General features: G+C 48.6%; 1 protein-coding gene across 4 annotated transcripts in view; it reads right to left on the bottom strand.

Annotated features, from left to right (window-relative positions):
* CHD7 (chromodomain helicase DNA binding protein 7) overlaps positions 1–24,854 on the bottom strand; it is a 193,022-nt gene extending 168,168 nt beyond the window's left edge. For 3 of the 4 annotated variants that reach the window (XM_027972980.2, XM_027972981.2, XM_060393436.1), the window contains exon 1: positions 24,505–24,854. The gene's annotated coding sequence lies outside the window, so the exon portion shown is untranslated. Of the gene's footprint in view, positions 1–890; positions 1,142–24,504 lie in introns of all 4 variants that reach the window. The other variant, XM_060393435.1, reaches the window with a different exon arrangement.
* Positions 24,855–25,811: the final 957 nt, after the last annotated feature.

Raw genomic sequence — 25,811 nt, 5'->3', positions numbered from 1 at the left:
GCAAGTTGGGAAGGGCCCCTGGAAGAGGGCATGGCAGCCCACTCCAGTATTCTTGCCTAGAGAATGCCCATGGACACAGGAGCCTAGCAGGCTGCAGTCCATGAGGTTGCAAAGAGTTGGACACGACTGAGCATAGCACATATGTATAACTGAGTCACTTTGCTGTACAGTAATCATTAACACAACATTGTAATTCAACTATACTTCAATTTTTTAAAAAAGCAGAGGGGAGAACCAGGAGGAAAGGGGGCCCAAGACTGCACCAATCAGAGAGCAGCAGGAGATCAGTGGTGGTGATGAGCTCATGGGAGCGGAGGAGAGTCAGGTAAGGGGAGGGTGGGTGGCAAGAGTCTTCAAAGGTAAGTGGAAATTTCACACTGTCGACCCAGGAGCTGAGACAGACTGAGATCAAGATGAATCTGGCAGAATGAAGTCAGATGCAGGAAGAGGCAGGGGTCAGGGGCTGTTTCAGAGAGGAGACAGAGCAGGAGCTGGAGAACTGACTCAATGTGGGGAAGGAGGGGGGTCTGGGAGACTGGAACCAAGGTGGCACCAGGTGGCAGGAACACAGGCGGGACGGCCCTTCCAGGAGGGCTGAGCAAGACTGGCATCAGCACGCGGAAGACAGAACACAGAATGAGCTTGACGGTGCAGCTAAGCAAACAACACAAGGGCCAAGGCCCTGCTTCCAGTCACTGGGGCGTCCTGAGTTTGCCTCCGACCTGGGGTGATGCCAGTGGGGTAGAGACTGTCATTTCAACGGTCAGAGTTTAACCAGATAGGATTTCAAGAACTTATCCTGAAACGGTGTCCAAGATTCAAGTACTATAATGGGGAAACTGAAAGCACATACTTTTGTTTTTATTTCCTTGTCTTCTTTTGTTTCTTACCCGTAACCCCACCTTGACCAATGGGACAGGAAGGAAGCATCCTGGAGTTTCAGCACCATCACCAGTCCATTGGCCAAAGGCATTTCACAGCAGAATTCGGGGACGGCACATCCTCTGCGGAAACTGCAGGATACCCCCGTCTCTCTGCGCCTGAGCACCTCTCTCCATCACCGGCCAGGTGAGCAGGTAACTGGACTCACCATGAAGCTCCAGGTTCTAAGAGAATGAGCTGATCTCCGCCAACTGCAAAGCTGTGATGGGGAGGGGCAGGGGTGAGAGACTTTGTTTTTAAGTTTACAACTGAAACCACAGTCTCCTCCTCCCCATGTGCTTGTCACTGGGAGGTCTTAATATGAAAAGCTTTATTTAGTTAGTGGATTCAATAGATTCCAGTTGGTCTAGGAAGTTGGAAGGGACAGCTAAGTTGAAGAAGAAACCACAATTAGAGCTAAAAGAGGCAAGGTGTGATGTGAATACAGCAACCTATGGTGGATACCACAGGGGAGACCCAGTCTAAAGTAATCTTCAAGATGAGGCAGCACCTGCCCACATTCTGTAGATGTGGAAGAGGAGATTAAAGTCATCGAGCAACTCTCTGAATCACCAAAGTGGTAAGTGGAGGAGCTGGGAGCTGGGTTTTTCTTTTTCTTTTGGCTTGGTCTCCAAAACCCAACACTGCAAGGGAGAAAACACAGGCCTCCTCCCACCGACCTTGCACAGAGCCCGACCAGGGGCGGAAGGATTTGCTCAAGAGGCAGAAACAGCCTCTGCCTGCAGCAGGTAGCCATCCTCTGCAGAGAAATCAAACAACCCTCGGTGGTGATGCTGCCTGCCCCGAAAAAGAGTGGGGGAGACGCTTGTAAAAATCCCCAGGAAGGTTAAAAATATCTTCTATATTCACATACAGCTGTTACCTAACCAGATACTTTTCAAACGAGAAGAGGTGTTTTTTGTTTTTTCCCTCACCAAATCCACCTCTCCTAATAAAGTTCTTTTTAAAAACTGCAATTACTTGATAAAAAGCTATTCCCAATGAGTCATATTAGGATATACTCCCATTATACAGTATAGACATCTATGCCAGGAAGAACCCTGGTACAATCAGACAGTTAGTGCTTTGTGAAGAAGCCACAATGTCACCTTTGAGTAAGAAACACCCTCTCCATTACAACGAGTAAGCCCCATCCACTCCCAAATACAGGGCCAAGTTTATGTAGAAAAGAGGGAGGAGGAACAAGGACCTGCTTCGCCTGAAGGGACTCTCATTTCTTTGGAGAAATGAAGATGCTGAGGATGGAACGTCAGATTTTCTGCAGGTGACACTCACGACTGAAGGCCTACTCTATGTCCATGATCTTGTCCGTCACGACAGCCCTTCACTGGCACTTCCTCACACTCAGGGCTGTCTCACAAGACGGAGACTAACCCTGTACCGCTGCTGCTGCACATAAAGACGTATGCACCATGACTCTGCATCTGACCCTTGGTCTGCAGACCCAGCCGAGATGCAGCCACCTGCCTGTCCCACCACACAGGACGCCCTGAACCACCTTGGGGTGATGACTGCATGCAGCCTCACTTTCCATCAGATTATTTTCCAGCCCAAAAAGACATCATCCACCAACCTCACTCAGCTCACAAGTCACATGAACACACTGTTCCAAACTGAGGCCAGCCCCCTGCTTTTGGAAGGTCCTCACCACCCTCCCTGCCCCCAGGCCCCAGGTTCTGCTCAGTGTGCCCAGGCACTGGCTCCCTCAGGAACCAAGCCTGCAGAGTTCAAGGCACTGTCCCAGGGCCACGTGAGAACCAGGTTCTGAGTTCAGAAGCCACACCCCCACCTGTAAGGTAACACTGCCTCCAACGGTCACCAGCAGCAGAGCTGGTGGCGGCTGCACCTCCCGTGTGTAGACCCCTTCCACTGGGTTAAGCAGGACCTCGTCACTAACCCCGGAGCCGACCACGTGTTTAAGTCTCCGTAACTATTTCACCACTCAACGTGGTGTAGTCTCACTGTGTGACGTCATGCACCGCGGTCTCCTCGTTCCCTGGTCCTTATTCCTTTGGGTTTCCGCTGTTCTTCATCCAGGTTGGGTTGAGACACACGATCTGTGGTTTCCATCAGGTCAATGCGCTGTCAGCCAAGCATCAAAGGACAAGGCCCAGGTACCTCCTACAGCACAGGCAGCGGTGCTGTCATTGCTGTGACGTGGTAAGCTTCTAGAAACGTCCTAGACACAGTCTGTGAAGGCGAAAGCTGCCAGTATGGCTGGAAAGAGCCTAAGGCCAGCAATCACCAAATATCGATTCAGTCTTTAGTTTTACTCCTAATGACATAGTTACAGCATGTGGGACCTAGTTCCCTGACCAGGGATCAAAACCTGGCCCCCAGCACTGGGAGCACAGAGTCGCAGCCACTGGACCACCAGGGAAGTCCCCCGAATGATATTTTGTAACTTGGATGTTTGGAATCTAAATGAATTCCAGGGCTTCCCTGGCTCAGTGGTAAAGAATATGCCGGCCATCGCGGGAGACACAGGTTCAGCCCTCGTCTGCGAAGATCCCACATGCCTTGGAACAGCTGAGCCCCTGCACCGCGACTCCTGAGCCTGTGCTCTAGAGCCCAGGAGGCGCAAATACTGCACCCACTCGCTGCAACGAGAAGCCGCATGCCCGAGGGCCTGGGCTCCACAACGAGAGAAACCACTGCAATGAGAAGCCCATGCACCGCCACTAGAGAGGAGCCCCCGCTCACCACAACTAGAGAAAAGCCTGCAGCAGCGAAGACCCAGCACAGAAGATAAATGAACAAAATTACAATAAAATAATTCCACAAAAACAAGCTCTGACTGTGAAACAATAACAACAATTAACGATGGGGGGCGGGGGAGAAGAACCCAGGTCAACTAACATGACGCGCTAAGAGCAGAAAGCGAAGGACGGCCCTAGAAGATGGTGGTGCCTTACAGACCTGCCCTAGCTCCTGCTCTGGTTTTCTGTGCCCCCACCCCTACCCCAGGGCTCTCAGGAAGGAAGCAGGGAAGCTGGGACATACTTCACAGCCGTGAGGGAGACGCAAGGCCGGCTGCAGCTGAACAGGTTATCCTAGTTTTTTGTTTTTTTTTTTTTAAAAAAAGGTAACATGAAATAAAACAGATCTCTCACACACCCCCGACTCTCCTCTGGGTGACCAGCAACAACCCAGTTAAAATATCAACATTTGGCAATTCTGAAATCACCTCAGTCCTTCTTGGTCATCAATCTTTGGTGACATTAAAGTAATTGTTCATATCACCCAAGAGAGAAGAATCTATGGTGTAAGACAGAGAGAGCCCTGTCCTGCTGCCCCCTTCGTTATAACCCAAGTCCACACTGCCTTGTTAAAACCACTCCTTATTCAACCACAAGACACGGGGGAAATCCAGAAAACCCCGACCGAGGTATCAGAAGAAAATGCTCTACAGGTAGTTGCCACAATCGTGCTCTCAGTGTTTCCTTCATAACTAGATGCTCTCAAGTCGTCTACTGCTGGCTGCAGCGCCCAGAAGGGCGTTATCTCTCACCTTCATCTGAAACCTCTACAGTCATACTAATAGACACCGAGGCTCTTAAATCTTTACACCTCTCACTTTCACATTCTCTTTCCTAAGAAGCAAAGCAAGCCATGACAGTGTAAATAACTGCTGGTCTTAATCAGTGGCTGGTACTGAAGCAGGGGCTATTCTAACCCATCTCGTCAATGAGGAAACTGAGGCTGGGGGTTAAGCAACTTACCCAAGGTTCCAAAGGTAGTTAAACCCAGGCTGTCTGACTCCAGAGCTTTGACCTTTCCACCACACTGCTTATCTGACCTCCTATTAGGCATTTAAAGAATCTGTACATTGTGATAATTTCATTGGAGATTTTTGTTTCTTATGACTGGTGGAGAGCAAATCTCTGATTTTGTCATACTGGGTCCCCTTTGGGGTCTATATTCATTCTCTTCATTCTACCTTCACACCACCTAACGCAAAATCCTCTCAAATTATCCTAGATACAAAAAAAGAAGAAAGACAGAGGGCCTCTCCTTGCTTTGTATCGCTGAATAATTAGATTTTTAAACTCATAAGCAAAATCCATTCATTCTGCATTTACAGCACGTGGGTACTAACCCAGCAGTAAACTCGGAATCTATACCCAAATACTTGATTGTCTGTCAAGTCAGGCTTTTAGTGGTTAAGCAGCACGTTTCTTGTTTTACTGGGAGTTTTAATAGATTTTGGCATCACCCTTGTGGAATAGCCTTGGTGACTCTGTTTTATGGTACCCAATGTGTTGACAGCAGTCTGGCAGATTAACGCTATAAAAAGTGGCCCACTGTCTGCTTACATTAGGTCCAGTAGCCAAGCAGGTTCATGTTGAAATGCCTGATTCATGAGCCCATCTAGGCTGCGCCGTACATGCCGTTCACAACGAGCACAGCAAGGTGTGCAGAGGATGGCTCCAGGTGTGATTAAAGTGACAGGCGGCTAAGAAATCTTTCTGCTAAAGATTAGAGGCTTAAGTTCCCACTCCTGACGCATTCAGGTGACTTTCCTTTTTGTCCAGTAAACAAAATTGAAAGGTACGAGTGACTGCAAAGTGGAGGTGTCCTCATTTTTCACTCAATACTGTATTTCACTGATTCTACTCCTACTCCTTTCCCATAGGTCAGAAATAGGACCTGTCTTACAACGGGTACCATCTTAGTGTGATGAAACACAATAATACAATGTGGCTGTATGTATTTCAGATTCTATCATTTAAGTTTTATCATCAACCCATTTATTCATAATTAAGTTAGGAGACAGTGTTAAAAATCTGTTTTTCCTTTTCTTATTCTCTTCTGTTTGCCATAGAAGATATAATAAAGAATGTTTGAGATAAATGAAAGGTAACATAACTTCAAGGAGACGAAAGCTTTGAAACTATTTTATTATAAGTGCAAAGCTGTTGCCCTCCTTCGAAGAAAATAGAGCCTGAAGGCTTCTCCTGGTTACATGCAACCTCAATGTGCTTCTTTTGTGAGAAAGACACAGTTCCAAGGTAGAAGGGTTCCAGATGCTTAAGACTTCCCACCTGCACACATCGACTCACTCCAAGACACAGCAAGCCTTTTAACTCAAGCTCAAACACTTTCAGGAGGTTGGTTTCTCCTCCACCTCCCCAATATCAAAATCATGCTCACATATTTAAACAATTAGGTGAGGTGTACAGAAGCTAGCACTGTAATCCAAACGCTAAAGGCGCAGTAAATACTAACCAAATTCAGATCTCATCTACAGGAGTTTTTTCAAAGATGATTCTTGTTTTCCCGGATTTCAGAAAACTTAAAAAAAAAAAAGAGGCAGGGGTCTCTTAAATTCAACTTACTACAGAACAAAATTTCTTTGAGATAGAAAAAATAATCCAAATACTACTCAGTGACCTAGAAAACAAGGGGAAAGAGGCAAATTGGGGAGTAATCATTTCAGAAAAATACGTAGTTGAAATTACTTTGTAAAGATTTTCTTGTCTATATCAGAAAACACTAAAAACTGTCAGGCTTCCTTGTTCCCCCTCAGGAGCAAGAGATGCTCCTCGGGATGGTGACGGTTGTTTTTCTTGATTATGCAAAGTGCCTTTCAGTATAAAATTAAGAAAATATTTAAGAATGTAAAACTGAATGTAAAGATGAATCAAAATATATTTAAAATAAAAATTTTAAATACAAATTAAGATAAACACAACCTCAGTTGACGTTCGTGGAGAGCAAACGATCCAGTAAGCACCATGTGAGGTAGTTCAGATATCACTGCATGAATAAAAGCAGGCCTAGGAGCTGAGCACTGCCGCCACCCCTCCCAGCCTCAGCTGAAGGAACTGAGGTTCAGGTAAGTTTAAACCTTGCCTGTGGTCACTGAGCTACGAAGTCACCTATTCAAGCTCATACAGCCAGCAAATGGCCAGGCAAGGATTCAAACCTGACCTGTGTAACTCTGCAATCGGAGCTTTTAACTAAGTGAAACTGTCAATCCCCGAAACTGCTCATTTTTTAAAACTGATGTATTTTCTCTAGTTTTTTTTTTCCCCCCTAGGCTTGTGGTAATAATTTGCATCAAGTTAGAGCCAGATTTAATATATTATTTTGTGCTCTACTCTTTGAGGCTTTACAGTTTTCAAAAACACAATCTGTAACACCTGCATCACACTTGAGCTTATGAACACAGCGCAAATCTAACCATTCCTGACTTCTCACTGTCAGAACAACATGCTGTGACCTCTTACTTATCATAGCTGATTGGACTGCAGACCTTTCCTTCGGATGGACGACTGATAAGACTGGCATGGCTGTTCAGGAAGGTCTAGAAACATGGGATCTCCAGCTACTTTCCAAAATGTTTGCACTCACCGAACCCCAGACAGCAGTGAGCCTGCAAGCCTCACCACATTCCGTCAATACCAAGAATATTTTTTAAATCCTTGCTAATTTGATAAGGAGGGAAAGTTATCTCATTTTAATTTGCATTTTTATTACTCCATAACTGGGAAAATTTTCATGTTTTTGGCAGTTACATTTTTCTATGAATTACCTGCTACATCCTTTACTGCTTTTCTATGGGCTAGAGCTGTTTCTCTACTGTATTTGCTGATGTATCTTTTCAATACATCCACACACACCCATCAGAGCAGGTGAATCACACACGGTGAGGCAGGTCTTCCAAATGTCAGAACACACACTCAGAAGAAAGCATGACCCCAGTGAACAGATCACCATCCGTGTGTAATAACTGGGTAGACGTTTACAAACTCCCTAACTACCAATGTGCCATTTTGATTCTGAAAGAGCAATATGAACAATCCTACAGAACTCTTTCACATTATGCTGTGCCCAAGTAGTAAGGACATTTAAAGAAATAAAGTCAAACTACATGTGAAAACAGTTCCAAAATCATTTTCATACGACACTAACTTTAATTAAAATATCCGGGGAGGGGGGTTACTATTTTGATTTTTTTTTGGCTTGCTGGTTGCACAACTTCATGAGCGATGTAGCTTTATTTTTGGAAGCTTTCGAAAGTGATCTTTTTATCTTTTCATACATCTCACCCTCCTCAAATGTTTCCTATTTTTGGATCTAATCTAAGTTCAAAACATCAAACCTTGGTTCTCCTGAAAAGAGGCTTCCAAGCCATTCTCAGGTGGGCGCTGGCCCCTGGCAGGACCGGTCCTCTCCTCACCTCCCACCGATTTCACCGCCCCCGCACCTCTTCAATCCCCCTGCCCTGATGGAGCTCCACTGCTGACTTTTCCCCTCCAGTCCCTCTTCAACCACCGACCCTTACACATTGCCAAACTAACCATGCCATTTCCATCACTTAGTGCAAATGCATGTCACCAATTTCACCACAGCCCACCCTCAACTCTGTCTTGGCCATCCGCTGCCCTCTCCTCCCAGCCAACTCTGACCCTCCCTGAACTTGGGAGGAGGGCGGGTGTGAGGCAGGGTGCCCCTCTCCCTGGGGGTGCAATCCCAGCCCGGCCCTGCAGCCTGCGCTGGGGGCCTGGCCTCGCTGTGTCTCTGTGGCTCTGCTCCTGTCATTTCTCAACCCTCCCAGCCTATCACAAGGCAGCACGGGTCTCATCTGCTGATGTCCTCCTCCACTACCAGACCTCCACTGAGAGCATCCCACGCCCTCAGCACCTGACCACACACGGTGCTGACCTGCTGTATGTCCCGGGTGTGCGACTCGGCATCTCGGAGCCACGGTCAGCATTTTCAGATCTCCTGCAGAACTCGGCACAACTACAATTTTCCATGAGCACCACTTCGCAAACATTAGTGTCATCCCCAAAAGTCAGCAAGAATATTAAGATTTGTGTGCTTGTAATTCTTACCGATCTTTTGAAAGGTGTTAATAAAAGAACAGCTTTTACCAGACACATCCAGGTTTCCAAAACCCAAGAAGACTTCACATTCAACCTCACACAGAAATCACCATTTACCCTATAGAGGTGGAAACTGGAAACACCGCTGAATATTCCCTGCCCTTACTGGCCATGTCTCTGCATTCACTGAAGTCCTTCCTACAGCCAGCTTGGGAAAGGCCTGTATGGAAAGTTCACTCTGTCGTGAACTTGGAGGCCCATTTCTGAAAGCCCCCAGTCCCTCAGGCCATGGTCAAGCACAACTGACTCCCCACAAAAAGATTTCAGTTGCCAGTTTAATAGTTTTCCCTCAACACAAGATTATATCTTACGGATATTCCTGGGCTAACCTAAAGATCATGAGACAGACCAAAGGGCATCTTAAGTACCTAATCAGAACGCAGCAACCAGGGAAGAGGCCCTCCGACTGGACACCAGGGACATGGGAATGGGGTCTGAGGAGGAATTCTCACCTCCTCTTCCCACTCACATTCTGAACCTGCTGGGGGACAACCAGGTATGGCTAGAGCCACTTGCCACTGGGGAGGGGGCGGGGGGACAGGCACAGGGAAACCTCACCCCCCCACACCAACAGTCTTGACTTTAAACCCATCAGCCCCACCGCACTCGAAGGTGATGAGCAGGACCCGTCTGCGGGAGCCTGGGAGCTTCCAGGCCCGCAGTCAGGGCGCCAGCTGCCCCAGGAATGAATAAAGGAGAACGCTGGGAGCAGAGAGGGCAGGCAGCAGTCTCTTCCAGTGCAGACGACGAGGACAAGGATGGCCAGGGCTCAGCAGGCCTGGCGCTGTGTGCTAACAGGCAGGCGAGTGTCATGAGGATGTAATGCGGTCAAAGAAACCAGGACCCAAGGGGTGCAGAGCCCCCTGAACTCGGAGGAGCCTGGAGAGGTTGAGAGGTGGCCGGGATGCGAGGTGGCACGGAGCGCAACGTGGGGCTGAGAGGCCAGGGCTTCATGCAGGAAGGAGGAGGTGCTGGGAAGACTTTGGGTTCAGACAGGTTGGAAAGATGAAGAACAGAAGCTTGGGGGAAGATACTGGGAATAAAAATAAAGTTTTAGGAGCTAATCACCTGGAAACAGGATCTGGAGCTGTGGGTCTGAGCTGGAGCCGAGATGGGCACTTTCAGAAGGACACTGGCTGTGTTCAGGGAGCAGCAGGAGGGGTGAGGAGCCGAGGGAAGCCCAGGACCCTGACGGAGCCTCCCAGCCCAGGTCCAGGGAGATGGTGAGGCAAGAGGATGGGGCAGGCGCTGAGGAAGAAATCGGAAAGGAAAGGAGGAGGAGGGCTGAGAAAAGAGCCAGGAGCCGCTTCCCATCACCTCCCATAGGAGTACCGGGGTCCCACGGAGATGGACGCTGCCAAGTCCAGCTGCCGGACGACATGCCACCGGACTCACCATTCACGACTGAGCTGCCCTTGGAAATAACACCGCCTTGGAACGGGCTGCCCCCAAAGAGTAATAATCCACTCACTTTTTTTTTAATATACTTTTTTAATTTAATTTTTTTTTTGGCCATACCACATGCAGGATCTTAGTTTCCCAGCCAGGGATCAAACTCAACCCTCTCTGCATTGGAAGGGCAGAGTCATAACCACTGGACCGCTGGTGAAGTCCCCTAAATCCACCCGCTAATCACGTAAGCTGCAACTACACATAAAATAAGTTTTTAATTATTCTGTGGCAGAATGAAAATACAATTTAATGAGTAAACACATGTTGTTCTCCATCCCTTTTACTGCCTTTGAGGTAGACTATGCTCCCAAGCTCAACCATGTGTCCATCTTTGCCTTTTATATAGCTGGAATCCCGAATAGCAGCTACATTTCACTCACTCACATGTAAAAGAATAACATTACCTGCAAAGCTCCAAAAAATACTGTAAAAATATACGCTACCATTTTTCTGAACTGTTCTGTATTTCCATGGTACGTTCACTGTATAACTAACATACTGGTCTAAACGTGAGGCCTTTTAGAGTATATCAAAAGCACCGAGATAAAAATTCAGATTCTAGATGGCCCACAGAGATTTTAATCCAGGAATAAAACCAATGTAGGGTTGAAGAATCTGCATTTTGCTGTTGTTAATTGTTGTTGCTGTAACACGCCACAAGGCTTGTGGGATCTTAGTTCCCTGACCAGGGATCAAACCTGAGACCTGGCAGTGAAAGTGACGAGTGCTCATCACTGGACTCCCAGAATCTGCATCTTTAACAAGCAGCACAGGTGACTGTGGGGCTTTCCAGGTGGCTCAGTGGTAAAGGGTCCACCTGCCAATGCAGGAAATGTGGGTTTGATCCCTGGGTGGGGAAGTAAATGGCAGCCCACTCCAGTATTCTTGCCTGGAAAATCCCATGGACAGAGGAGCCTGGTGGGCTACAGTCCATGGAGTCACAAAGAGTCGGACACGACTGAGTGAGTAATTAACCACATACCACCAGCTGACTGTGTTCATTCTAAGGCCCAATAAATATCTACTGTGCCCGTCACTTTTTACCAGATGAACTTTTGAAATAATTATATAAGAGCCTCAAGATCACGTGAACAGACCCATTCTACAGGTCATTTGGAGAAAACAGATGAAAAAGTAACCTCAGTCCCACTCATCATCTCCTCTTCCTTAAAGGCCAATGGATATATTATTTCTGCAAAACCACCTTGTCCCTGTGAATCCTGGCAGGTAGAAGGGAGGGGAGGACGTTGCTGAGGAGGTGCGAGACGGAGCGCTCCCTCCTCCCCAAAATCCACCACATACTTCGTTATCTTTTCTGCCTGGGAATGAGGGACCTGAGTCTTCTATGCACCTGTCTCAAAAAGGTAAGGAGAGGAAAAGCGGGGGTTCCTTTCACACAACAGAATATTGGAAGAGTTAAGAGACACACAAGAAAATCTCATAATGATATGAGTGAATGCTGTAATGCTTTGAATAAACAGACCCATTTTCTCACCCCTAGCCTGGAGCCGGTAGGCGACACAAATCAGATTACGTTCCAAATTCAACAGCCGGCTCAAGCCGTCTTGTTTAGAGAAGGCACAGGTAGTCGAGTCACTTTCAGGTTTGCCCAGTGAGGATATTCTTCTTCTTAATGTTATTATTACGGTGGTAGTGATCCGTAAAGGATAACACCAGTGATGTGGGCATTTCTCCAAGTTCTGAAAAGCCTGAGCTACATACAGTCAGAGACGGACCATCGGTCCCCGATGTCACCACACCATCAGCAAAAGCCAGGCTTCTGTGCGGACCTTCAGGCAGTACATCTCCTTCCGTTCATACGGAGACAAACACCAGATTTCTCAGCTAGTCTATGGTGACAATGCCTGCCTGCTAGCAACCCAGGCACAGCTGTGTCACCACCCACAGGGTAAACCATGTGGGAAATTACCTGACTGCGTCACAGCAGTGCATCCCTACTAAGCCTCCAACGGACATGAGACAGTTCTCCTTTCCTGCCAGACCTCGGCAGCTAAACAGAATGGCTCTCACGGGCCCACAGTAGCCACGAAGTTCCTTATGAGCTTGAAATTTTGCTTCCAATACCAACCTGGATTTTGTTTGTCTTCTAATGAGAGGGGGAAATGGAAACCTTAAAATGCTAATTCTGGTGATAAACCTAGCTCTATGAAACAAAACACACACACACACAAAAACAAAAACAGAATTTTTAAGTGCACCAAAAATAGCAAAACTTCCAAGTTTTAACGGGAGGTTCATGGTAAAGAACCCGCCTGCCAATGCAGGAGACATAAGAGATGAGGGTTCAATCCCTGGGTCAGAAAGATTCCCTAGACGAGGGCATGGTGACCCACTTCACTATCCTTGCCTGAAAAATCCCACGGTCAGAGGAGCCTGGTGGGCTCCAGTCCACAGGGTGGCAAAGAATCAGAAATGACTGAAGCAACCTGGCATGTGTGCACACGTGTGTCTCTTCGTGACCAGATGGACCATGTGGCCCACCAGGCTCCTCTGTCCATGAAGTTTCCCAGGCAAGAATACTGGAGTGAGTTGCCATTGCTTCTTCCAGCAGATCTTCCAACACAGAGATGGAACCTGTGTTTCTAAAACCTCCCACATTGGCAAGTGGGTTCTCTACCACTGCGCCACCTGGGAAGTCCATGTGAATGAATACATCTTGGATAAACACTGGAAAGAAACAGCCAGTTCTGTAGCAAGCTGAATACACTGTGGTTGGTCACGTTTTGGACTGATAAACAAAAACAGGGTGGAATACTAGTGAGTCTCACAATGAGTGTCTTTTAGGTGGAACGTGTTCGCAATTGATAAGATAGATATGACTTGTAAGGAGGAAAAGACGCGCCCCTGACTATAAGCCATTCATGCGCAGCTCTGGGCCTCTTAGTGTGGCTCGGGGAGCCAGGCCTTGAAAGCACAGGTGTGCACGTCTTGATAGACGCTGGTCCAGCCCTTCTCAGGCCAAGGTCATTCCAATGTGACCACCCATCCCAAGCACTTTCTGCAGAGAGGTTCACACTACAGGCTCTTAAATGAACCTGTCTTGATTTGAGTCCCAACTGCACCATGTATTAAACAATCTTGATTAATCCTGCTTCCATCATTGGGAACAACAGTTCAGGTAAGTACACAGATTATTAGCAAAATGCAAACTCACATGAACCCCACGCTCCATATATGGTAGCTATGGAGGTCAAGCTCTTAAAAGTCCATGAACCAACAAGCTTCTACAAGTTTCCAACCCTGTAGTAGAGCCAAAGACTACGGCAAACTCCTACGGGCCCCGTCTGCCAGCTCCTTCCACTCCGCCCCACCTCGCCTTCCCTTAAGAGGCACTTCTAAGTGACAATAAAATGGAATACAGTAAAACGGAAGCCGTCAATGCACCACCTCGCCCACCGTCGTGCCAGTCCTGACAGAGTGGGATACCAGGGAAGCCGCCCCCAGAGCCTCATGTTTCCAGAGGCATGGAACCTTCTCATTTTCTGTTAACAGCGGCTAATCTTGTCCTAGACCCCACCCCAAATCGACTCTCAGTTTAGATCCTTTCTTGTCTCCTTCTTAAGCAACAGACGGAATCTGGGGCAGGGGAGGGTTAACTCCAACGTTCAACTCAAGGATCTAGAGTTACAGGTTCTGAGAACAGCCTGTGCCTCTCTGGTCTACAATGGGAGGCTCGTCCACGCCAGAGCTGATAGAATATGCCCACCGCTGGTGACATCCCCACTGTCTCTGGAGAACTGCAGGTTTGGGGAAAAGAAGAAATGACTGGTTCTCTGGCGAGACAGCCAAGGCTCAGCCAGCAGAAGGAATCCCCAGGGCCAGGAAGAGATTGCTCCCTCAAAGGTAGCATCGTTAGCATCTGGGATATCCAAGTTCCCTCTGTGTAGGGGAACAACAACTAGTTCTGTACCTGGACACAGACACACACCTGTGAAGCCTGATGTCGACTCCTGAGGCAAACCATGCAGCTGGACTCCACAGTGGGCTTCTCATGACTCAGGATTATGGGGACTTTTTAAGTAAAAATAAAACCAAGGCACATGGTTTGATAAATTCAATGACCAAGAGTCAGCTAATGCTACTAGTAACTCCTCAATAAATATGCCATAAGCTATACTTAGTGCCTGAAGCTGAAGCATCTCATGCCACCTTCCGCCCTAACCCTGGCTGGTGGAGAGTATTATTATTCCCAGTTTCATGACTCACTGATCTGATCCGTCGGATGCCACAACTCAAGTTCTCAGCCACCACAGAATAAAACTTGCTGGAGAACAACTCCTCTCGGTGTCTTCATGGGACAGAAAGGGTATGATGCTGAAAGGCATGGAACCCAGTCATCTTGGGAGTCAAGACATCCCAAGATAATATACGGTGCCGCCCCCGTCCCCTCTCCCCCGCCCCAAGTACAGCAGGCACAAAAAGAGCAAGTGTGACCCGAAAAGCCTGAGCCGACAGGAGACACAGGATTACAAGGCGTTGCTGGCATTTCTAATGCACTTTTACCTATTAAGGCAGCAGTGGTACGAGACTGGTGATGGATCAAGAATACAGATTCTGGAGACTGGTGAACTTCAAAATCCTCCTCCAGGGACTTCCCTGGAGGTCCAGTGGCTAAGTCTCCAGGCTCCCAAAATAAGGATCCTGGGTTCGACCCTTGGACAGGGAACTAGATCCCACATGCCGCAACTGAGAGTTTGCAAGCTGTAACTAAAGGTCCTGCGTGCGGCAATGAGGTTCAAAGATCCATGTACCGCAACAAAGACCCAGCAAGGCCAAATAAATAAAAATAAATATTACAAAAAAAAAATCCTCCTCCAGCATGCACTGCAGTTATGTGTGGTCCTGGGCAATTTAACCCCTCAGTCCAAGCCTCTGAATCTGTAAAATGGGCATAAACATTCTATTTCCTCGAGCAGTGATCCCCAGCCTTTTTGGCACCAAGGACTGGTTCCACAGAGAATAGTTTTTCCACGGACCTTGGGCGGAGAGTGAGGGTGATGGCTCAGCAGTAATGCGGGTGATGGGGAGCAACATATGAAGCTTTGCTGGCTGGCCCACTACTCACTTCCCGCTATGTGGCCCGGATCCTAACAAGCCAAGGACCAGAGGCGTTGGGGACTCCTGTCCTAGAGTTGTTCTAACAAGTAACCAAAACACTTAGCAAATGCCTATCTGACTGTATGTGTGTCCACACACACACATACATGTTCAGTCGGGTCCAACTCTGTGACCCCATGGACTATAGCCCACCAGGCTTCTCCATCTATGGGATTTCCCAGGCAAGAATACTAGAGTGGGTTGCCACTGGCTCCTCCAGGGGATCTTCTTGATCCAGGAATCGAATTCATGTCTCCTGCATTGGCAGGAGGATTCTTTACCACTGCACCACCAGGGAAGCCCTACATGATTGGAAATGCTCAAAAATCAACTGCGAGTTAGTTGTTATGGTGATTAATGATATCTTTAATGCTGTTGGGTTATTTCTGCACTATTTCAGTTGATCACACAGATAACAGAGAAAATAGACAGTTTCCTAATTTAATCAAAATTTTTACATTCTCCAGATGAGTCTGCATGATTTTTCTGACAAGATCAATACACCAGCAATTGGCCAAAGCAAAATCCCAAGCACAAACAAGGTCAAGTATACAAGAACATAAAACACAGTGAGAGAGATGTTTAAAAAGGAAAAGTTCACCTTGAAGATCCAGGCTTAACAGTTACAATCCATTATTAGTCCTATCCATAAATAAAGTAATTTCTAGACCCACACACTTTAAAATACATCACAACTAAGGCATATGCTGATTGCACACCTGTGTTCCAATTGATTTTATTCTTCACCTAGTGCCAGGACAGGCCTGGCTTGGAAAATAAGGCAGGCTTGTAATTCTATAAGAAGCTTCTTGCTACTTGCTGGCTTAGAATCATGGTAGAGAGGATCATTCTTTTTACGTGTGTTAAAATAATATGTGCTTTTGCTAATTATGTTTTAAATATCAAGAGGACCAACTCTGAAGTGTTTATGGCTTCTTTCAGAAGGACAAAAAGAGAACAAAGTGGACTCTTTAATCATTTAAAGCAGTCTCTAACTTGCCAAAGAACGAGGGGAAAATTAATTACTGAGGAACCATGTACCCTTTTATCAGATGAACCACAAATACGGTGTAGAGATCTCTGATGTGTGAGTGGAGGATCCTGGGAAGAGTCCCTGACATGTCAGAACTGCACACGTTATCTGCCTGTCTTTCCCTGCACAAAGGCTTGGTGTGGCAGCCCAGGCCCCGTGCACAGTGGCTGCGGCTCTCTGCCCGCCCCATGCTGAGGACAGACAGGCTAAAGCTGGGGTGGGGGTTGGGAGTGGGGATAACATCCCCTTTATTCTTCCACTGAAGGCCACATGGCACAACCCTACATTCAATGTCATGTATGCACCTCTAGAAAGGCCAACGGTTTCTTAAACCAATATACTGTTGATGGGAACAAGCCAGACAATGTATTTTTAAAGGTTTTTTGAAATGTTTGAAACTAACCAGGGAAAGAACTAGGGTTAGAAATGAAAACCATTGTAGGGTCGCCGGCCAAGTCCACCTGAAGTCAGCACACCCAGCATTTCTATATTGTTTCACCACATGGGAACATTACTGCCCCTAAAGTTTAAACGTATCCAAACAATCCCTAAAGACTGCTAGAGGAGAGAGCAAAACCTGCAGATGGAGCGGCCCCTACAGCCTAGGCAAGCCCCTGAAAACCCTGCAAAGGACAATCACGCCCACCCCGGAGGAGGTGGGGGGGGGGGGGGCCCTGGTGAAGCTGGAATGGAGTCACAGTGGTACCAAACGGCTTGTGAGGACTGGCGTCAGGCAGAGCATCTTTGAAATGAACCCCAACCAAAGGCAACAAGGCCCAAGAAGGACCCCTCTCCACCCCAAGAACAAAGCTGGACCTGTAACAAAAATAAACGGGTGACACTGGACTTGCAGGAGACCTGGGTTCGATCCCTGGGTCAGGAAGATCCCCTGGAGAAAGGAATGGCAATCCACTCCAGTATTCTTGCCTGGAGAATCCCAGGGACAGAGAAGCCTGGTGGGCTACAGTCCATGGGGTCACAAAAGAGTCAGACACAACTTAAGAGACTAAACAATAATATCACTACTCTATAAACTGGTGCGCGCACACACATAAAATACAAACACTTCCCTCAAACAAACAAAACAAACTGTTTCAAGATAAATGTTCAGGCTTTTCATACTTTTTCTCAGAAACTTCAAAACATGTCTGGATTTATTCATTAGTACCTCTTTCCTGGTGGCTCAGACGGTGAAGAATCTGCCTGTAATGCAGGAGGCTCAATTTCAATCCCTGGGTGGGAAGGAAGATCCCCTGGAGAAGAAAATGGCCTTCTCATTTGCTACCAATCATGCTAGTTTGAGCAAACTCCAGGAGACGGCGAAGAACAGGGAAGCCTGACAAGCTGCAGTCCAAAGGATCGCAAAGACTTAGACATGACTGAGTGACTGAACAACAACTTTTTATAATAATTGATCAAAGTGATTTTTAAGATACATTAAACTAGTTTATACATACTCCTTCCTTCCCCACCCAGAGCAGGTTAAGTGTTCAGACCAAGGATGGTACTTCCCTCCACAATTATCTGAGCAATGTATTCATTTCTACCACACCCACGTGTGGCTGCAACCAGCTCTAAAATTCAACCAGAGCTAACTATGAGACCCACCAGCTACTGCTGGGAGACCAAGGACCTCATGCTTAGCAACACAAAGCAGCCACTGGAATGTGGAGACAGAAGAACAAAATGTAACAACGTCTGCTTACTGGAGGGTTCTGTCTCTGAAGGAGCAAGCAAAGTTCTTTTCAACAAGTAACACGCAGAGTGCCATATAGGAGGCAAGTAACAAAGGTCCCCTTCTCTGTCAGGTCTCCAGGTGGGCTCACCTTATACCTCCATCTTTGGGGGGAAGCTAGCAGGCTGTTTTGGAAAGTTTTAGAATGCCGCTAGCAATGGAAAGAAGGCTGAGACAGTGGTTTCATGGTCCATTATCGGCCACCTCAGTCACACGCTATGAGAACCCATGAACTTCCTCCTCAGACCTGGCTCCCACCAGGTGCCCCCCACCTCAGTGAGCAGCATCACCAGCCAGCCAGCCACGCCTGGAACACACCAGAAAACCTACATTCCCTGACCCCTTCCTCTCCCTGAGAACAAATCTATCTTCAAATCCAATCCAGCGAGCCTCCTGAATATTTCTCCATCCTCTCCACTTCTCCCTCCCTACGGTCACCAGTCCAGTCCAAACCACTGCTCCTTCACCACCAGGGGGAACATCCTGAGTCTCCCTCCAGTGCCCCACCCGCCAATTCAGCCTTCAAAACACAAGCCTGCTCACGCCAAGCACTGCTCTGCATCCATCAGTGGCTCTGCTGCTCTTTTTCCCTAATCCCAAATTCCAGATCCCGTAAGCCCCACCCGAGCTGGCCTCTGCCTACCTCTTAGGCGTCATCTGGCTGCTCTCCGTAGACCTCGGACCTGCTGCCACCCTCCAGGTGAGCCCCCTTCTTCTACCACCAATTGGACGGCAGTGCTGAGGCCACTCCTAAGAGCTAACAAGTGATCTTCCCTCCTCCTGGTATCCAGCACATAGCACCTACGACACTGCGGCAGTTCTATTTCTTTTTCACGTGGGTCTCCTATGTCTTCTTATGTATTATATTCCTAACTCAGGTGCAGCCCAGCACCTTGTAGGTAACAGGTACCCAATAAATACTTGAATCGATGAACAAGAAAACAGATAACCAATCACAGTTCCAGCCACCAGCCACTCGAGCCAAGTCTGGCACCTACAGCAGTACTGAGGCCGAAAGGACCACGGAAGACAGCAAGCATCTCTGATGCCACGTGGTCACAAGCAAACGGGCCAAGGGACCAGTCAGCCTCCTCCTACCCAGTAATCCTTCATTACTGTTCTATGCTATTTTCATTTTTAACAAGATAGTTTTTACTTTTTGAAGTAAAAACAAGACAAAACCCTCCAAAAATACTAAGAATAACATAATCATGTTTGCAGTCACCTAACATGAGTTAAAAGGTATAGCAATCTAATTATGATAAGGAATACATGCCTCTTAAGGGAAAACAGTAATCAAATCTTGGGATAATTTTCCGTACCTTCCTCTAGATGTGTAATCATACCTCCCCCCACCCAACACCCCAAAAAACCTCCAAACCACTACACAGTAGAGACAAACACAATATTGATGATGATTTAGGAACACCTTTATTGGAGAAGGAAATGGCAACCCACTCCAGTATTCTTACCTAGAGAATCCCAGGGATGGGGGAGCCTGGTTGGCTGCTGTCTATGGGGTCGCACAGAGTCGGACACGACTGAAGCAACTTAGCAGCAGCGGCAATAGCAGGAACACCTTTAAGAGCTATTGTAGCGTGGGTTAAAGGGTTCTTAAGCCAAAAGGTGCTTCTGAGTCAGATGTAAGTAGGAAGAGAGCTAGACCCTTCAAGAACCAGCTCTGTCATCCAGCAAGGACCAACCCAGCATCCCCTTGCAGCAGCACCCAGCTAGGCGTGACCGAGACTGCCCGGCAGTAACCGGGTGGCCAGCCAGAGGCGGCTCCTTTAATTAATCTCTCTGGGCTTCAGTTTCTTAATCTGTAAAATGAGTAAGTTCGACTAGCTCTCCAAGGTCCTCATGCTCTAAATATCCAAAGATTCACTAATGATCACAAGATGAATTTCTACTTGACAATATCATTGTGCTTTCCTGTTTATTATTTTTATCACACGGGTGTGGTTTAAGAATTTTTATATACCGATAGAATTTAAATGTAAAAGAATGGCAGTAGCGTTTTTAATTACTTTCCCCACTCTTAACTACCATCAAGATCAGCTATGGGCTTCTGCCATAATTGCAACCCAATCTGAGTAATACCCAAATTAAATCACTACATCTTCATTTATTTTTTGTAGAAAAATTAAGTGGTCATTTATTCCCAATTTCTTTTATATTTTAACATCATCCATCATCTTTGAATGTCAGAGCTTAAAAAAAAAAAAACCTAAGAATAATAAAGTTTTCCAGAGAAAAAGGAAAATTTTATTTTCCAGACTGATAAAATCATAATGGTTTGAGAAACCTGGTAAGATACAATGCAAAATTCTCAATTTCTAAAAGGCATAAAAAGAATATCCTTTTAAAGATATACAAATGTGTCCTTGTGAATGAAAAACACAATTAAATAATCACATAGGGCCAGTATGTTCCTAACATCACCCCCAAATGTCCCTTCCTACCTCCAGTGAATTTAGCTATGTGATGTATCCAAGTACTAGTTTGTTTACATCTAGAAACCATCTGAATACTGGAATTAAATCATTTTATTTCAAAGCTGAAATCTTAAGGGTCATTTTTTGAAGTCAGTCATTTTTGAAATGCTCAGCCCTGACTAAGCATTTTTATTCTTGTGATGCCTTATTTATAGTAGATATTTATAAGATGGCTATGTATGGATAATAAAAGATGAATAACTATTACCTCTAAAGTTGACCTTAAAAGTTAAATGTGAGTATCTGTGTACCTTTAAAAGGCTCTCTCCTACTAGATGGTGAACTCTCTGAGGGAAAGCATTGCCTTCTATTTCTTTTTACACACTGAAAACTCACTAGTGATTGCTGAATCCAAAGTAACCAAATGAATGGTGACCGTATGACAAGCCAACTTTCTTAAGCACAGGGAATAACATGCTTTCCATCAAGGTTTGAAATGCCTACTCTAACCTTGGCACTGAGATTGCTCTCACAGGTTACATGGCATGTATACCTACGTACTCTGACTATATCTCCTCATAGATGAAAATGCATTTTTTCTTTTGACCTAACAGCTTAAAAATATACTACAGGTAATACATTATTGACTGCATCTGTATGAAGAAAAACTTGTAACATTTCTGTGATACAGTTTTATACACATACTCCCCATGGTATTCATTTTAACTCAATACTCTGGTGGAAAAGTTTTGGAAATAGTCCTGTAAGCCAAAGTGATTAACAACTAGACCAAGTACAGGAGAATCTATGAAAGTACTGTTTTAAAACCATGTTACAAGATCTGTTATTTAAAACTCAACTTATATATTCTCAACTTGGAGGAAAAGTGTTATTTTTTCCTCGAAAGAGGAAAATAATGTTTGAGTTTTTAACTATCACCATCACTTATAAATGACTTCTCTATCCTTACTTCCATCTTAAGACATAGAAATGGAAGCAATTATTTTAACTGACTCAAAAATAATTTCACTGATTAAACCAATAAAATTAGAGTTTAAAATTCATATACCAGTCCCTTTATTATTATTATTCTTTTCTTACCAAGAAACTCATTTGAATCCTGAAAAACCTAGAATTCATCAAGCTTCAATTTACTGACTTGCGCAGAGGGAGAAAAAAAATAGAAAATATCAGCAGACTATAAATAATGAAGTCTAAAGTGCTAAAGAACAATTCTTGAGTGTTATAGTGATGAAATTCACCTGTTACAAGCCTCACAAAAATTCATTACCTCCCTTGATCTGGTTATGAAGGGGTAAGGGAGGATGTCATAATTTCACCATTTAGTGAAACAAGAAAACTTAAGTTTCTAAAATTTGCTACTAGTCCCTTTCCACTTCCAAATTCTGTTTACTTTGTAACTTTTTTCCACAGACCAGATTTTTCAGGAAAAAGAAACTTTTCCTGAGCAAATCTGGAAGACATAAAATGTCTCCCACTTACTAGCACCTAGAAAGGCAAACCCAGTCCTGCTCCGTGCCCCAAGCATCTAGCTTTCAGCCTCTTTATTATCATTGTCAATGAATGGGCCCCAGTCAAATGAAAGCTGCCATTTTAGGGTAAAGACTGGAGGGCTTCTGTTGTGCAACAGCAAGACAAAAACACTCCGCGACAGATGTCGCACTCCGGGGGCTGGGAGGAGGGTTCAACTTCGGAGAATCACTGCTCTGCTCGAGTTATCTCTGAAATAAGAATTACATACGATCATACGTTGCTACTACCTAAATGGAATTTTAACTGGAATAAATCGAGTTCCCATGCTGCTAAGATCACAGTCACTACGATTTTTTTTTTTTATTTCTTTTTTGCCATCGTCAGAATAGATCTGTGAGGAAATAAAGAGAAGTTTGTTTGGTTTTGCTTTTTTTTTTTTTAACTATTTGATTATTACGTTTAGGGAGTACTCCCCCCTCCCCTTATAGGGAGAGAACTGGGGGGATGGGGGGGGAGCATACACTCCACCTCTTTGAAAGGTGCTGCCCACTGCAAAGACAGCGTGAATTACAATTTTCTGAAAATAAAAATCAGGGCCTTCACATAATCCTTTAGAAATAAATGAAAATATTTAATACAGCTGAGAAATCAAGCCCAGAGGATGGACACATTTCAAGATGAGTTCTTTAAATCGACGGCGAGGTAATATACAATGGGAAACTAGAAAGTATACTTAGCAAGTGGCGAGCTGGATAGTGTATCTAATTCTAGCAATTCAAAAGGAAACTCTCCATGTGGGTTGCCACTTTTCTTTTGTCCATTGTCTGTTCAGAAGAGGGGGAAAAAAAAAAAAACTAGTTTAAAATCGAGGCGTGAACAGTCTCTAAAAGTGACCTCCGGGAAAACCGGCCGCCCGGTAGCAGAGGCACTCCCCGCCCGGCCGCTCCCCGGGGGCGCTCACAAAGCCGGCGGCCGGTCGGGAGTTCGGGGTGCGCTCCCACGGCGCGGGGCTCCTCGAGGCGCAGCCATCCGGAGAAAGGCGGCTCGGTAATGATGGCTGCTCGGGGCCGGCGGCTCCTTCCCCGGAGCCTCCCGACCCCCCCCCTCCACCCCCGCGCCCGGGATCGCCGCCCTCCCCCTTCCCCCGGGCGGCGCTCGCCCCGCGCCGACGCGGCCGCCCCGCACGGCAGCCCACCGGGTGCCCGCGCCCCTGCACCCCCGGCGAGCCCCGTCCCCGGTGCCGACCAAACAAACAACGCGTCCCCCGCCGCCCTCCTTCCTCTCCCCGCTGACCGCTTGGCCTCCAGCCACCTCGACCATTCACGCTCCGAGCCGCGGATCTCTGCGGGGGCAGAGCGCACCCGAGCCACCTCGGGGGCCACCTAGTGACCCCCCCCCGCGGGCGCTGACCCCCGGGAGACTCGGGGGTGGGGGAGCCGAGTTGCCTCCGGGGGCTTAAAGTCGCTATTATGCAGCCGCCGCGCCGCCGCCGTCGCCGCCGCCGTTGGCCCGGCCAGCTCGGCAAGGTGGGGTCCCCTCCTCGCCGCGCCGCCCCGCGCCCGCCCCAGCCCCGCTCCCTTTCTTCTCCTTCTCGCGAACTTGGGGAGCCCCGGGAGCCCCCCGGCTCCGGGCTCGCAACTCCGCGCCCGCGGCCGGCACGGGCCGGGCTCGGGACGCCCCCCGCACCGCGTGTTCGCGCCGCCCCCGCCCCACGCGGCGCCCCGCGCACTTTCCCCGCCGCCGACCCACCTCGCCCGGTGGCCGTCCCCGCGCGGGCCGGCGCCGCCGCCGCCGGGAGGGACGCACTTTGTTCGCGCCGGTGCGGCCGCCGCTCCCGGCGAGCGCGGCGTGGTCGGTCCCGGGCGGGGGGCGGGGGTCGCCGCCGTCCCCGAGCCGCCGCCGCTCAGCCGCCCCGCGCCCGCGCGCCCATCGCCCACTCGCACTGGAGTTGCAGCCCAACTTTTCCTCCTTCCTTTTTCTTCCGAATGGAGCCGGCAACTCGTGCTCGGCGCCGGCGGGAGGAAACGCGCTCGCGCTCCCCCGCGCGCAGACACGCTCCCTCCTGTCCCCCGTCCCCCCCCCACGGCCGGCAGCACAACAAAAAGCCATTTACATGCGAGGAAGTGACCCTCGGCCGGACCGCGCGCCCCCGCCGCCGCCAGCCCCGAGGACGCAGGCAAAAGTTGGGGCGCCGGGCGGCGCTCGGGGCGCGGGTTCGGGCCCCGCGGCGGCGGAGCTGCGCTCCTGCGCCCGGCCCCGGCCCCCGCCCGCCCTCGCCCCTCGCCCCGCACACGCCCAACTCCTCGCTCCCAACTCCTCGCGCGGCCCCGGCCCCCGCCCGGAGCGATTTCCTGCCGCTGCCGCCCCTCCCGGAGGCGCCCAGCGAACTCTCGCGCTTACCGGAGCGGGCGGGCGGGCTCCTCCGCCGCCCGGTGCCGAGGGGGGGACAAAACGCAGAGCGGGCTCCGGAGTTGGCTCGGCGGCCGCGGCCAGGGGGCTGGATCCTCGGGCGCGGAGTTGGCCGGGGGCGAACGGGGCTCTGGCGAGTTTCAGGGTCTCCGGGTCCCCGGGCCGCCTCCTCCGCGGCGCTCCTTTGTGTAATTTCACTCGATTCAAGTTTAATCCGATAGTTCCCGAGCACGAGCGCGTCCGCACTACCGCGGCTCAACCCCCGCGCCGCCGCCGCCGCCACCGCTGCCGCCGCCGCCGCCGCCGCCGCGGCCCCAGCACGCCAGCGCCTGCGCGCGCCCGGCACGCCGCGCGCGCCCGAGGCCGCGGGGCCGCGCGCGCCCGCCGCCGGCTCCCTCCGCGCCGCGCCGGGGCCGCGCGCCGCCACCTGACGTCAGGCGCGCCTGGCATAATTTATGCAAGAATTCGGCCGGGGTGGCGGAGGCCGAGGGAGAGGCCGAGAGAAAGGGGGCGGCGCGGGGCTGCGGGGCCGCGGGCCGCGAGGGCGGGCCGGGCGCCACTTCCCGTCCCCGGGCGGGCGCCGGCGCTGCGGGCGGCTTTCCCCGCGGGCCCGTGCGCGGCCGCCGCTCAGCCCTCCCAGCCCGGCTCCTCGAGCGGTCGCTCCGCGCCGCGCGGCAGCGCCCGGGGCGCGGGCTGGAGACGGTGCCACGTTTCCCCGCGCGGCACCTTCCCGGAGTCCGGGTGCGCCGCCCGCGGCAGGAAGGGCGGCCCGGCGGTGGCGGGGCCGCGGGGAAGCCTTGCAACGCTGCGCGGACGGACCGCAGCAACTCAGAGGGTTGGGACGTCTCTCCTGTAATTATCCTTCAACTTGGAACGATTTTCCCACAGGAAATTATTTAGAATGGGCACGTTTCTTTCCATTTCAGATAAATTTCTCTTGCCTGTGCACACGGCTGGTCTTACCTCCTCGTTGACAGGACAGCCGGATCCACCGCTAAATCAAAAAGTTTAACTAGATGGCGTTGATTTTGTTGAATTTGTTGCTTTGCCAAAAAAAAAAAAAAAGGGAGAGAGAGCGCAATGGTTATGAAACAAAGAAATAGGTTGTGTGCCCATTATTAAACGTGTCAGGACTAGAGTGTTTTAATCATTCTTTGGCCAAAATGGCACTTTTGTATGATCGCCTAGCCTTAAATACCAAATTCTCTTATTCTGTTTCCCTTCCCGGTACAAAATGAATATTAAACCAGGAGAAATTTATCTTTTACTAATTTTCCTTTCAGGAAATAGAGCTACCA

This window comes from Ovis aries, chromosome 9 (genome assembly GCF_016772045.2).
Source record: "Ovis aries strain OAR_USU_Benz2616 breed Rambouillet chromosome 9, ARS-UI_Ramb_v3.0, whole genome shotgun sequence".
Classification (NCBI taxonomy): domain Eukaryota; kingdom Metazoa; phylum Chordata; class Mammalia; order Artiodactyla; family Bovidae; genus Ovis; species Ovis aries.
This window is presented reverse-complemented; position numbering and strand designations above follow the sequence as displayed.